The sequence below is a fragment of the Gossypium hirsutum genome, chromosome A03, assembly GCF_007990345.1.
Source record: "Gossypium hirsutum isolate 1008001.06 chromosome A03, Gossypium_hirsutum_v2.1, whole genome shotgun sequence".
Taxonomy (NCBI): domain Eukaryota; kingdom Viridiplantae; phylum Streptophyta; class Magnoliopsida; order Malvales; family Malvaceae; genus Gossypium; species Gossypium hirsutum.
Window position 1 is genome coordinate 51,419,921 of NC_053426.1, and position 12,930 is coordinate 51,432,850.

Consider the following 12,930-nt stretch of genomic DNA (forward strand, 5'->3'; position numbering starts at 1 on the left):
TGGTTTGAACTAGGAACCGAGCAGTCGATAGGTTCCCGACTTCTCTTAATTGCGGACGAAACTAATTTTTAGCGCCTTCTGTCATTGATTTAGAAAATGAAAAATCGGATCTATCTCCACGCCCTACAAGACAAATGATCGGGCCTATTAGAAATTGTCGTTGACGACGCCCTACACCCCATACCCGAGACCGTCGCCAGAGTCGAGCACGAGGCATTACCAGACTTATCTTACTTGTTCGAGGCATAAAATTTTTTTAAAATTAATTCACTCTCATTCATCCAATAAATCCATAAAAAGGGTCTTCGAGGCCCTAAAACGTGCAATTGGAACAGTTCGGGACCAAATCGGGAACATTAAAAATTTTCCACTTACTTACACAAATCAAAACAACTTATTTTATTCTTCATAATAAAACTATCCATCTATGTAATAGTCACTAAATTAATTATAAATTGAGTTAAAAAACTCGAAATTTAAATCCGTAAATTTTTTTCCAAAACTAGACTCATATATATTCTTACCACAATTTTTCTAGAATTTTTGGTTTGTCCAATTAGTACAGTTTATTCATTAAAGATTCCCCTGTCTTGCAGTTTAGCGGACCTAACCTCTCTTCACTAAAAATTGATTATCTTATTATACAGAATTCGGATAATGTTTACATTTGTTTCTAATGAAAATATACTCACTAAGGAATCTAGACATATAAACTATGACTTATAATTATTTTTTTACAATTTCTAGTTATTTTTCAAAGTTGGAACAGGGGATCACGAAATCACTCTGAACCAGTCTTACAAAAATTAAATTATCTCAGAATATAGACTTCCTTTGCTTGCTCTGTTTCTTTCCTAAGAAAATAGACTCAACAAAATTTAATTATATATCTCATTCACCATTTAATTTCATTTCTAAAATTTTTAATGATTTTTTAAAACCACGTCACTACTATTGTTTCCTAACTGTTCCATGGCCAACTCTTACTCCTCCATAATTTCTTTGCATCAAACATCATTTAGGCATACATAATACCAAAACATGTTCTTATTTAGCTATATCATAAGCTAATCATTACCAAGTATTCACATGCCATTCTTTAATCATATCATAAGGACATACACACAAAATAGCCAAGTCCCTATATATGCCATAACTTAAAGTATTTCTAGTCACAGAAAACCAAGATAACTTGTTGATAGTGTGAGGCGAACTCTGACGTCCTTAAGATTTTCCGAGTTGGCTTTGCCATACTATAAAAAAGAGAGAAAAGAAAGGGAGTAAGTATAAAGCTTAGTAAGTTTGCATGTAAATAAATAACAACATTCTAAATGAATTATCAAGATAACCTAAACCTTTCGAACATGGACTTATCTTACCTTCCCTTTGGTACACTCTTTAAATTTTTCGTTGAACCACTTGGAATACTAAGGATACACGAGTACCTTTCCTTTTTGAAGTTACCATTTCCATGTCTTGACATGGTCTTACATGGTATCCTTTCCTTATGAACTCACCATTGCCATACCTTGGCATGGTCTTACATGGGATCTTTGCCTTATCGTAGTTTATCAATGCCATGTCTTGACATGGTCTTACATGATTTCCTTGCCTTTTAAAACTTACCAATGCCATGCCTTGGCATGGTCTTACTTGGTATCCTTAAACCCTAATGTCATGACATTTGTATCCTACACATTCCTAAGGTTCATCATTTCTCCGTCAATTCTTGCTTAAATCATCAAGGAATAAATTTACAAATTAAATATATAGATGCTGAAAAATAACATCATTAATTATAAATAATAAAACATTGCATTTATTTACCGCAAACTTACCTTGATACAAAATACGATCAAATATTTTGATTTAGTCCTCAACCTTTTTTTTCCTCGGTCTAACCCCGAATTTCGTTCTCCTTGATCTATAATAGCAAGTTTAACTTATTTAATATTCACATTTATCAAAACATTCCTTAACTCTAACTTTGGAAAAATTATGATTTTTCCCCTAAACTTTTATATATTTACACTTTTGCCTCAAGACTCGAAAATGAAACTTTATCCCTAATTCTTATGTTTTATGACATGCTGATCATTTATTTACCTACGGCAACATCAAATTCTCACTCTAACATGTACTTCTGACTATTAGGTATTTTTACCGATTATGTCGTTTTACTCTTTTTCGCTTAAAATCGCTTAGCTCAAGTCATTTAACATAATTTCAAGCTTCATATTCTACCATAAAACATCAAAATAAACACATTTCACCTATGGGTATTTTTCCAAATATGAACCGTAGGTTAAATTATTGCTAGAATAAACTAAATCAATTTACTAAGACTTCAACATAAAGAACATTAAAAATGGGGCTTGAATTCAGTTACTATGAAGCTTGGAAGCTTGAAAAAACCCTAGCTATGAAGAACCCTTGAAATTTTGGCCTAATGAAGAAGATAGGCACATTTTGCCATCTTTTTCCCTTTTTAATCTTTTAATTACCAAATGACTAAAATACCATTCATTATAACTTTAGTTATTTTTATCTATATATGTCATTTTTGTCCATGAAAACCTAATGGTCTAATTACCATTTAAGGACCTCTACTTCAATTATACTCTTTAATTTAATCCTTTAGCAACTAAAACTCATATTTATCAACTTTTGCAATTAAGCCCCAGTAGGTAAATTAAGCATGCTACTATAAAATTTTCCATCGATACTCTAATACATGCATCTAATCACTCGGTAAATTATAAAAATTAATCGGAATAAACTTTTCTATCTCGGATTCGTGGTTTCACAACCACTATTCTGTTTAGACCCTATTTTGGGATGTTACACGCACAGCAATCCCGCTACTTTCGAATGGTCGATTTCATAACTTACAACTTGTTTTACCTTTACTAACATACTATGTAGGTTGTTCGGATGAGGCAGGGACTTCTAACGACCATGGCGAAGGTCCTTCGACTAGAAATGAGCTTGTTTTTCAATGCCGAACATGATCATCCACAACTCGAACACATCGACCACCAACTAATGCGCTAGTGACGCCTCCACATAGCAATACTGACGCTGCTAGAAATTCAAGTCCACCACGCGACTCGTCTAACGAAATTTTTTAACCATCCCGAGACGGTCAACGTAATAGGCGAGTTTGTACCTACACTACTCCTATCGAAGGATGATTACGAGGGTCTCTGAACTTTACAACCTCAAAGCATCATGCAAGATACGATAACATTCTACAACATCCACTCCCGATCTTTAAGCAAATTGATCTTTACACCCTTGATATGTTAAATATACATGATGTTGTGTTGAACTGTTTTGAAGCTATTGGTTGGAAATGTATTGCATATTATGAACTAGATTATAAGTTCTACACAACATTTGGCTTCAATATCAATGCACTGTGAACTGTTGAAACTCAAGATGTTGTCTATTTTTGATTGCTTAGTAAAGACTTTAGCATGTCGATTTCAGATCTTAATGTCGCCATAGGTTTCATTGGCCCTAACGATGTTCAAAGCGATTCTTAGCATGCTACATTTTTGGATATAACAAGTGATTTTGATGCTAAAGCTATTTATTCTAATTTAACTCATTCCAGGAATAAACTTTTAATCCCAATATCTCTAAGGACTTGTTGGTGCATGAACCTGTTTTGAGATATATTCATTGGTTTTTAGCTTTTAGCTATTCAAGTCGAAATGATTCGTAATCTATTTTAACTAAAACAGAATTGTTCTTTTTGTAGTGTATGCATTATGGATTTAAAGTTAATTTATGATATTGGTTTGCACGAAACTTTCATGGTCTTTTATGCTATAATCGACCACTAATCCTTGGCCCATATATTACAATTTTAACCTCTCAACTTTTTCCCTCTGAATTTGATTTATCATCCTTAACATGTGCATATACTATGGATAATCTAGATGAGTATTGTTTGGATTCAATGGGTTTGCTTTCCAGCACCCCTATTACGTGTTATTTTGTTCCTCCAAGTACATGAACTGCTTCCAGTAATACGGTCTTTCGCCAACGTCCCAATTTTACTATAATGGAGCAAGAAGAGCAGCCCCCTTCACCTATAGACGCACATTTAAGCCAGATTGAAGCTTGACTTGAAATAATGGAAACCTAAGTTTCTACGATTCTCGATATCTTGCAAAGTAGTCACTCCCAATATCGAAAACGACGTTAGATACACATGGGGAGTATACTTAAGCTTTCTCTTTACTAAAATTTTATTCATATAATATATTATTGAAGACAAGTATAGGTTAAGTGGGGGGATTGGATTAGTAACTGTGCATGTTTGAATCTCTTTTGCTGCATGTTTCTCATTCGCATGTATTAGTTCCCATGCTAGATTATTCATTAATTTATTTGACATTAAGCCTCTAATTCCATTACTTAGTCAATTTAGATAGTTGGGTGAATCTTGAATTAAACTGGTCAAATATCTAGTTTAATCGACATGTGTGTTTTAAAGTTGATATATGTAATTAGATTGTTTCATGAAAATTGATTGCTTATAATTGCTTGGTAAGAATATTGTATTTGTGTGTAAATAAATAAATTCAAAAAAGAAAAGAAGAACAGAAGAAATACAACTTCGTTGATGGCTTAAGTTATGAGTGAAGATTTCAGAAAAGTGACCGAATTTAATAACTAGGAGAGGTGTTTGGGTTATCATCTCATCTTGTGTAAAAAGGTTCAAGTGACGAACTGAAAACTTTCAAACATTCCACTAATCGAGTTTCCATGAGTAGGGAAAAAGAGTCTACTTGGAGACATGTCAATTTGAGTAACTGGAGTAGGGTGCTTGGATTGTCAACCTAATTCGCGTAAAAAGGTTTGACTATGTCCCAAATTTACTACATAATTAACTAAGAATAATACATTGCAAATTTTGGTTCAAACTCAATTTAGTGAAATGATTTAATTTGCATGTTTGATTTTTATAGAGATCAAACTAAGTATTTAAGTACTTATTTTAAACTAAGTATTTGAGCACTTATTCATTTTTTTCAGCTAAATTGTTTGCATTGGTCATGGTTGTAGAAAAGAGGCTTGATTTTTGATAAGTTACTGAATAATTTCTAATGAAGGAACGTACAGTATGCTTGAGGACAAACATAGGCTAAATAGGGGGATTTGATAGCATATTTATTTTGCATACTTTACGTACTCAAATCAACTTGTTCTTGAATTACTTTCTACTAATTGGTAAATTTTATGTTTAAATCTTGCTAGGAATGAAATTCGGATGCTTTAATTTGAAAACAAGCAGAAAAGGATTAAATTGAAGGATGAGAAATAAAAGAGGGGTCAAATCAGAAATATGGAGACATTTAGGAGCTGATAAGATTTTTGACTTTTTAAAAGCCAAAATTAGAAAAAAAAATCTAATACTTATTTCATTTAATTAGTGGGTAGGTGGGACTAGCCTAATTTTAGCATTTGGTTTATGTATAAATAGGTGGTATGGTGGACTTGAAAAAATACACCTTGATTTTTCTAGCAATTGAATAAAAAAATCAATTTATTTTCTTTCTTACTTTGCGTGAAAGAGTGCAGGCATTCTGCCAACTTTTGTTTCCATTTCAATAGTTTAGCTTAATTGTTTCTCAAGCCCTTCTCCTTTCATCTACCACCATTTCCATTCAAATCCACTTCCATAACTAACCAAAGCATGATTAATTTCATGCTTTATTAAATTCAAATTAGCCTTAGGTCGGTATTCTTTTCGGTCAGGAATCGTGAGAAATGTATCAGCACTAAAAATCCTTCAAATCGATATTCATCATCTCTCTAAAATATCGGGATTGACAAATTCTTCCCTTAAAGTTAACTCGATTTCAATTCAAAAAGCGCGTTGGGTTGGAGTCGTTTTGGTGGACAGTTGGAGAGACGAGTCAACCATACAGTATTCAGATTTTCGCGAACAAATCAAGGGAGATAATGATCAGATTTAAACATCCCGCGTGGTTGAGGCAATTAATCCGATTTGGGTTCTTCAAAATGCAAGGCTGTCGAAGTCTTGAACCCCAAATTCGTGTATTGTGGTTGGATAATCAGTAAGGGTTGGGTTGCAGGGCATACCAAAATCAACTACGAGAGGAAAAATTGGTGGTTAGGACGTTCTTAGTCGCTATAACGAGCTTATTGTTTGGAAGAAAAAACCCATTTTCAAGGATTGATCCAGAGACCGAACTTCACCGAGTCTAGGGCTAAGGCTTTATAATTCTATTTGCAAAATCCAAATTCATTTTCTAATTTATTTTTACTTTTGATTTCTTTAATTGCTTATTTCTGCTATCTCAATTATTTAATTTCTGGACATTTTCAACTCTCCTTATTTATTTAATTTATTTTCCAGCAGGTTCGTTTGGAGTCATGGGCACGACTATTTCCATGATTACCGACACGAAAAAAATTATGTTCACAAAAAAAACACGAAAGCTTATCATAATTACCAATCCCTGTAGACTCGACCCTACTACTCTTTACTACTGTTTAGAGTTATTTTATTGTAGGAATTTTTTTATTTGATGGTTTCGATGCCCATAAAAAACCCATTCCATAAACATCCACTAACCAAAGCTCTGGTATTATTACCCACTAAGTCCCATAATTTTTTTTATAACTGTTTAACATATTTTCTAATAAATTTCAACTTTTACATCTATTACACTTTAGTCCCTTTTTACTTAATTAATTATTTGAACTTTAAAATTTCACCACCAAATTTTTATACAATATTTGTAATAACATATAAATACTAAATAATTAATATATATTGACTCACTAGCCAAAATTTGTAGTCTCGAAAACTTTACTCCTCACAACACTAAAAACGGGTCACTACAAAAATAACGAAAGAAATTGAGAAATTGAACACACAAATTTAATGTGGAAAAACCCCTCCAAAGAAGATAAAAAAATCACGGGCAAAGATAATTTAACTATAATGGAAAAAGAATGAATAGTACAAGAGATGGAGATAAAAACTAAATCTCGGAACCTGAAAACAAAGAACCCTCAAAACATAAACACAAAATTCTTCAAAAGTGTTATGAGTTCTAATCTTTCAATGAATAGTACAATGAGTGTTTTTTTTCTAAGTGTTATGAATTTATAGGCTAAATTCATAGGTCAAATAAATTATGGTAATAAATGCTAAATATATTGTACTAATAAATACTAAATCTTCTAGAAAGAAAATATATTTTGTTTAACTTGACTTGCAAGCAATCTCTTAGAATTTGGGTCACACAACTCTAACAATTTTCACCTTGACACGAATTCTCACAACATCATCTTTGCCAAAGCCCGCCACGAGCCTATCTTGAACTATGCAGAGAATTAGCTTAGTTGAATTTGTGCTTAGAATTTGGAAGACTTCTAGCCTTCGACTTGTGCACTGCCAAATCAAAACTAACATGGGTCTAATTTTCACAAACACAGTTGTAACACCCCTAACCCATATCCATCGCTGAAATTGGGTTTCAAAGTATTATTGAGTAACTGTAATCTAAATAATTCATTTTCAAACATTTAAAAAAAATCATAATATAATTCATCATTAACATGCATATATCAAGCATTGCTTCAATTCACCATACCATACTATGGCTTCAAACACAAACACATGCTTACATAAATACTAAACCAACATTACACTTATAACCTCATTTACAATCCATCCACAAAATAACTATTATCTAGGCATCCTAGGTACATGCCAACACAAAAGACAAACATCACCACATTTGAGTTCGGGATCGTTGTTGGATGTTGAATCGGCGATCAAAAGTGAAGTACCTAACCTGTGCACAGAAAAACAAAATCATACGCTGAGTAAAACTTAGTGATATTTCTATATTCCGAACATTTAAAGACAAGAGAATACAAAATGCACAATTTAATTATAAACACATAATAATGACTAGGATTACAACTATCATATGCCAAACTTTTGAATTCTTACATATTAGCACATCATTTCATACAACATTCAATTTACACATGTTATCATATTTCATTTGATTAACAATGTCTCAAATCACACAATTGCTATATAAATAACTATTCACATATCCAACCACATTTCATTTAAACAAAAGCATTATTCATTCCATATTCAATTCATGAGTATATAACTTTTATATTCCATGTGTTTACAACATATTTCACATTTCATTTTCAGTTCACTATATCACTTTCATTTATCATACCATGTCATTTCAATATCAATTATAGAACTTTATTATTTATTTACCCCTATTAACACGACTTGGACTCAGACGGATACACAGATTCAACCAACACACCAATTTGGCACCCAGTGCCTCATCAAATAAATCCGAAATAATAATTGTGCCCAATACTATATAAATTGACACCCAGTGTCTCATCGGTTAAACCGAAGTAAATTGGCACCCAGTGTCTCATCGACTCGAAGTCGAAGAAATCCCTGAACTCTTCCTATCCTACGGCATGCCATCTATATCCGACTCATCCCGATACAGTTAATAGGGTTTAATTTCACATTTCAAAACCAACCAATATCCAACATAAATTTTTCATATAATCACATATACAAATGAATTCAATTCAATCTATAATAATCAATATCCAACTTTCACATTAGTACATATATTCCTTTCAATTCAATAATCAATACATTCATAATTTATATACCAATTCAATCCATTTCAATCAACTATCAAAATGTCAAATACTCACCTCAAACACTTATCATATGCATTAAATAGAATTACAACAATTAACAACTAGGTTCGGATTATAGAAATACAAACCGTGGATTTTGAGCTATTCGACGTTGATTTTATCCTTCCCCTTTTTAGTCGAGGATTCCGGTACAACGTTAGCTACAAAATTAAAAAAAATTAAAATTCATCAATACAACACAATTCAATTTCATATTGAATATTTCAATTTTTACTTAATATTTGCCTAAATTTCAATTTAGTCCGTAAACCGAGACTAATTTTTATTCTTTACATTTAATTCTATATTTTCATACAAAATTCACTTTAAAATAAATTTAACTCTCTATTTTCACTTAAACCCCTAAATCTTGAATTTTTCACAATTTAGTCCCTATTACTCGAAATTTTAAAATTTATTCTACAATTTAATCCTTTTTCATTTCTAGCTTAAAAATCTATCAATTTAACCCCTAATACTAAAACTATCCAACATTAAAAATATTTAAAATCTTAATAATTGCTAAAATTTCAACATGAATCGGGTAGTACCTAACACCAGGATTCCAAAAATATAAAAATTACAAGAAAAATGACTAAATTGACTAACCAATTGAAATTTGAAAGTTTGAAGCCTTTAAGCTGTGCATCTCCTTTCTTCTTTCTTTCTCTTTTTCTTTCTTAATTTTGCATGTCTTTCTATTTCTTTTTCTTTATTCTTTCTTTTAATACTTATTTTTGTTTTATTGTACTAATTATTATATAATACATATATACATTTACTTAATAATTAAGATTTCTTAATATTATAACATATTTTTATAACATATGTCGTCCACTATACATATATATAGGTATAATTACTACATTGGCCCTTTAATTAATTTTTAATTTATAATTCAACTTTTAACTCAAATGTGATTTAGTCCTTATACATGATTACTTTTAATTCAAGTAAATTCGCTTAACCGAAACCTAATTAACTATACAACTAGCTTTGTAAATATTTATTAAAAATATTTACAAGTCTGATTTACGGAAACGGAGTCCCGAGAATATACTTTCCGACACCCTTGACTATCGGGTCGTTACAACAGTGCCCTAACTTTTCAAAACCTGCATCCAAAAGAAAACCTCTCTTCAACGAAATGGTCATACCTTTTTCCCTCCTTTGACCAAGTTTCCTCCACTCCAAACGAGTTGACTTCTACTCCATAACGGATAAGGGACATCCGATTTCACCAGTCACTATAGAACCTTCCAGAATATAAAGATTGTCGTTCATTTTACCTTTTAACAAAACGAGAGCCCCATGAGACACCTTAATATTGCTCGACTCGATGTTGTTTCTGTAACCTTGCGAGTCTAAAAAACTTAATAAGTTGAGATTTTTTTGTAAATCAAGTACATACCTGACATTTGAGAGTTTTTTAATCGTCCCATCGTGCATCCTAATTTTAATAGTACCAATACCGATTACCTTATTGGATGAATCGTTTCTCATGTGCACAACTCCACCTTCAACCGAACTGTATGTGAAGAACCATTCTTTGTTGGGACACATGTGGAAAGAACATCTCGAATCTAGGATCCACTCGGACATAATCTCAGAGCTATTTCTTATTGACACTAACGAGAAATCATCATCGCTTTCATCAGTCAAATTGGCACCAATTGCATTTTCTTCGTTACTCTTAGCAGCCCTTTTATTTCGCAGTTTATAACAATCTGCTTTGACGTGACCTAACTTCTTACAATAGCGACACCTTTTTTCTCGCTTATTTGATGCTACCAAAATGGAAGCTTGCCTATATGCCTCGCTATCTGAACTAAATTCATTGTTGAGTTTGTCTTTACTCAACAAATGACCCTTCATATCCTAGAATGAGAGTTTGTCTCTGTAGAGTCCCCTAAAAAGACTTGTATGAAGAGGGTAAATAGCACAATAATAGCATAGCCTGATCTTCATTGTCAATCTTAACGTTAATATTCTTTAAATCATTTAAAAGAGTAATAAATTTACTAATGTGATTTCTAAGAAGCTCACATTTGTTCATGCGAAACGTAAATAGATGTTGTTTCAACACTAAACTATTAGCTAGAGACTTAGTTGCATAAAGAGTTTCTAACCTTTTTCATAAGGCGAATGAGGTTTTCTCCATCAATACCTCCTACAATACCCTATTCGTGAGGCACAACTAGATTGCAAACAGGGTCTTTTCATCAAGCTTTTCTCATTCTGTCTGATCTAGATTCTCATGCTTTTTATTAGTAACGACCTTTTTTAGGCCAATCTGAACTAGAATTGTCATCGTCCAAACTTGTCACAAATTGAAATTTGTGACACCATCGAACTTCTCAATATTGTCATCTCTGAACGGGCTGATCTACGAAAATTGAACTAGCTCTGAAAGCACTTGTTGGGGATCGACCTGATTAAGCAATGAACAAGTAAAAATAGAGATAAAAAATTTAACGTGGAAAAACTCCTTCTAAGAGGATAAAAAACCATGGGTAAAGATAATTTTACTATAATGGCAAAAGAACGAAGAGTACAAAAAATAGAGATAAAAAACTAAACCCCAAAATCTAAAAATAAAAAAACCTCAAAACGTAAACACAAAATTTTCCAAAAGTTGTATGAGTTCTAATCTTTTAATGGGTGTTTTTTCTAAGGTTGTAAAAAAGCCTATTTGTAGGCTAAATTCATAAGTCAAATAAATTATGTTAAGAAATGCTAAATATATTATACTAATAAATACTAAATCTTCTAGAAAGAAAATATATTTTATTTAACTTAACTTACAAGTAACTTTTTAGAATTTAGGTCACACAACTCTAACAATTTTTTCTTTAATTTCTGTATTTTCTCTTAAATTTAATATTAAAATGGAAAGTGGAAAGAGAATCCTTGGACACTAAGTTTGGATTCAACAAGATTTGACTTGCACTCCATACTGAGCATTTTTAACCCTCAAATCCTTCCTGCATAAATGGCGGTATTGATTGATACTTTTATTGTTGCTACTTTAAATCTTATGGATAGCTAAATTTCTTTGTGGTTAATGGTGTATGTTAATTCACCATCAAAAAATTTGTTTTATATGAAGGTACAAATTTTTCCTGCTGAAGATTAGTAGATCTTAATTTCCTTTATACAAAATATAAATAAATTAAAAAAATAAAATAGAATTAATTGTTATGTTACATGATGAAGATATTATCTACTCAAGAAAAGTAAATATATATTTTGAAATTTCACTCTTTTTGTAAATTTTATGTATCTTTTTAAAAAAGAAAAGTACATTTTGTAATTTCAAGAATTTTTATTATTGTATTTTTCTAATTTTTTAAACAAAATTTTGATTTTTTTTCTGAAATTTCTTTTAATTTATTCTTTTTTATTTTTAAATTTATTTTGCCAAAAGAGAATTTTCAAAAAATGGAAATTTTTTATATATTTATATTTTTTTCTAAATCTTTTCTGAAATTCTCTTTATTCTACATCTTCGCTATTTTTTGTATTCTATGTATTTTTAAAAACTAAGTAAATATTCGGGAAATTTTATACAACTTTCCAGATTTTTTTATTTCTTAATTTGCTTTATTTTTTATTTTTTCCCTTTTTAAAATTTATTCTTTCAATTTTTCCAATTCTTTCCCCTCACAGTAATTGATCGCGCTCTCATTTTTTTTGTAACACTATTTACTGTTGGGGTAAAGATGGAATAAAGTGATACATAATGAAAAAATTAAAATACCAAATTGATAAATAAAAATTAAGTAACAAATTAAGTGCAATTGTTTTTTTTAATAAATACTAGCCAGGGTATTTAATTAAATATGAAGCAAAATGAGAGTACCGTAAAAACAAATTGACAGCTGAGCAAAATTAAGTACAACTTTGAAGATAAATAATGCACTAACCATTTTTAGTTTATCATATCGATTTGATAATCTCAATAAAATTGAAAAGAAAAATCTAAACCTTTGTGTTGCTATCAAATGGTATCATGCATTTGTATATTTGACATTTAACTCGATAAAAGATGCAATTACAAACATCCTTTTAACCAAAATTTTAAAAAAAAATTAAAGAGAAAGAAATATTTGGCCATAGATTTTCTATAGTTTTTTAATTTATGGATTGTGTATAAAGGAAAAAAAAAGTAACCACTTT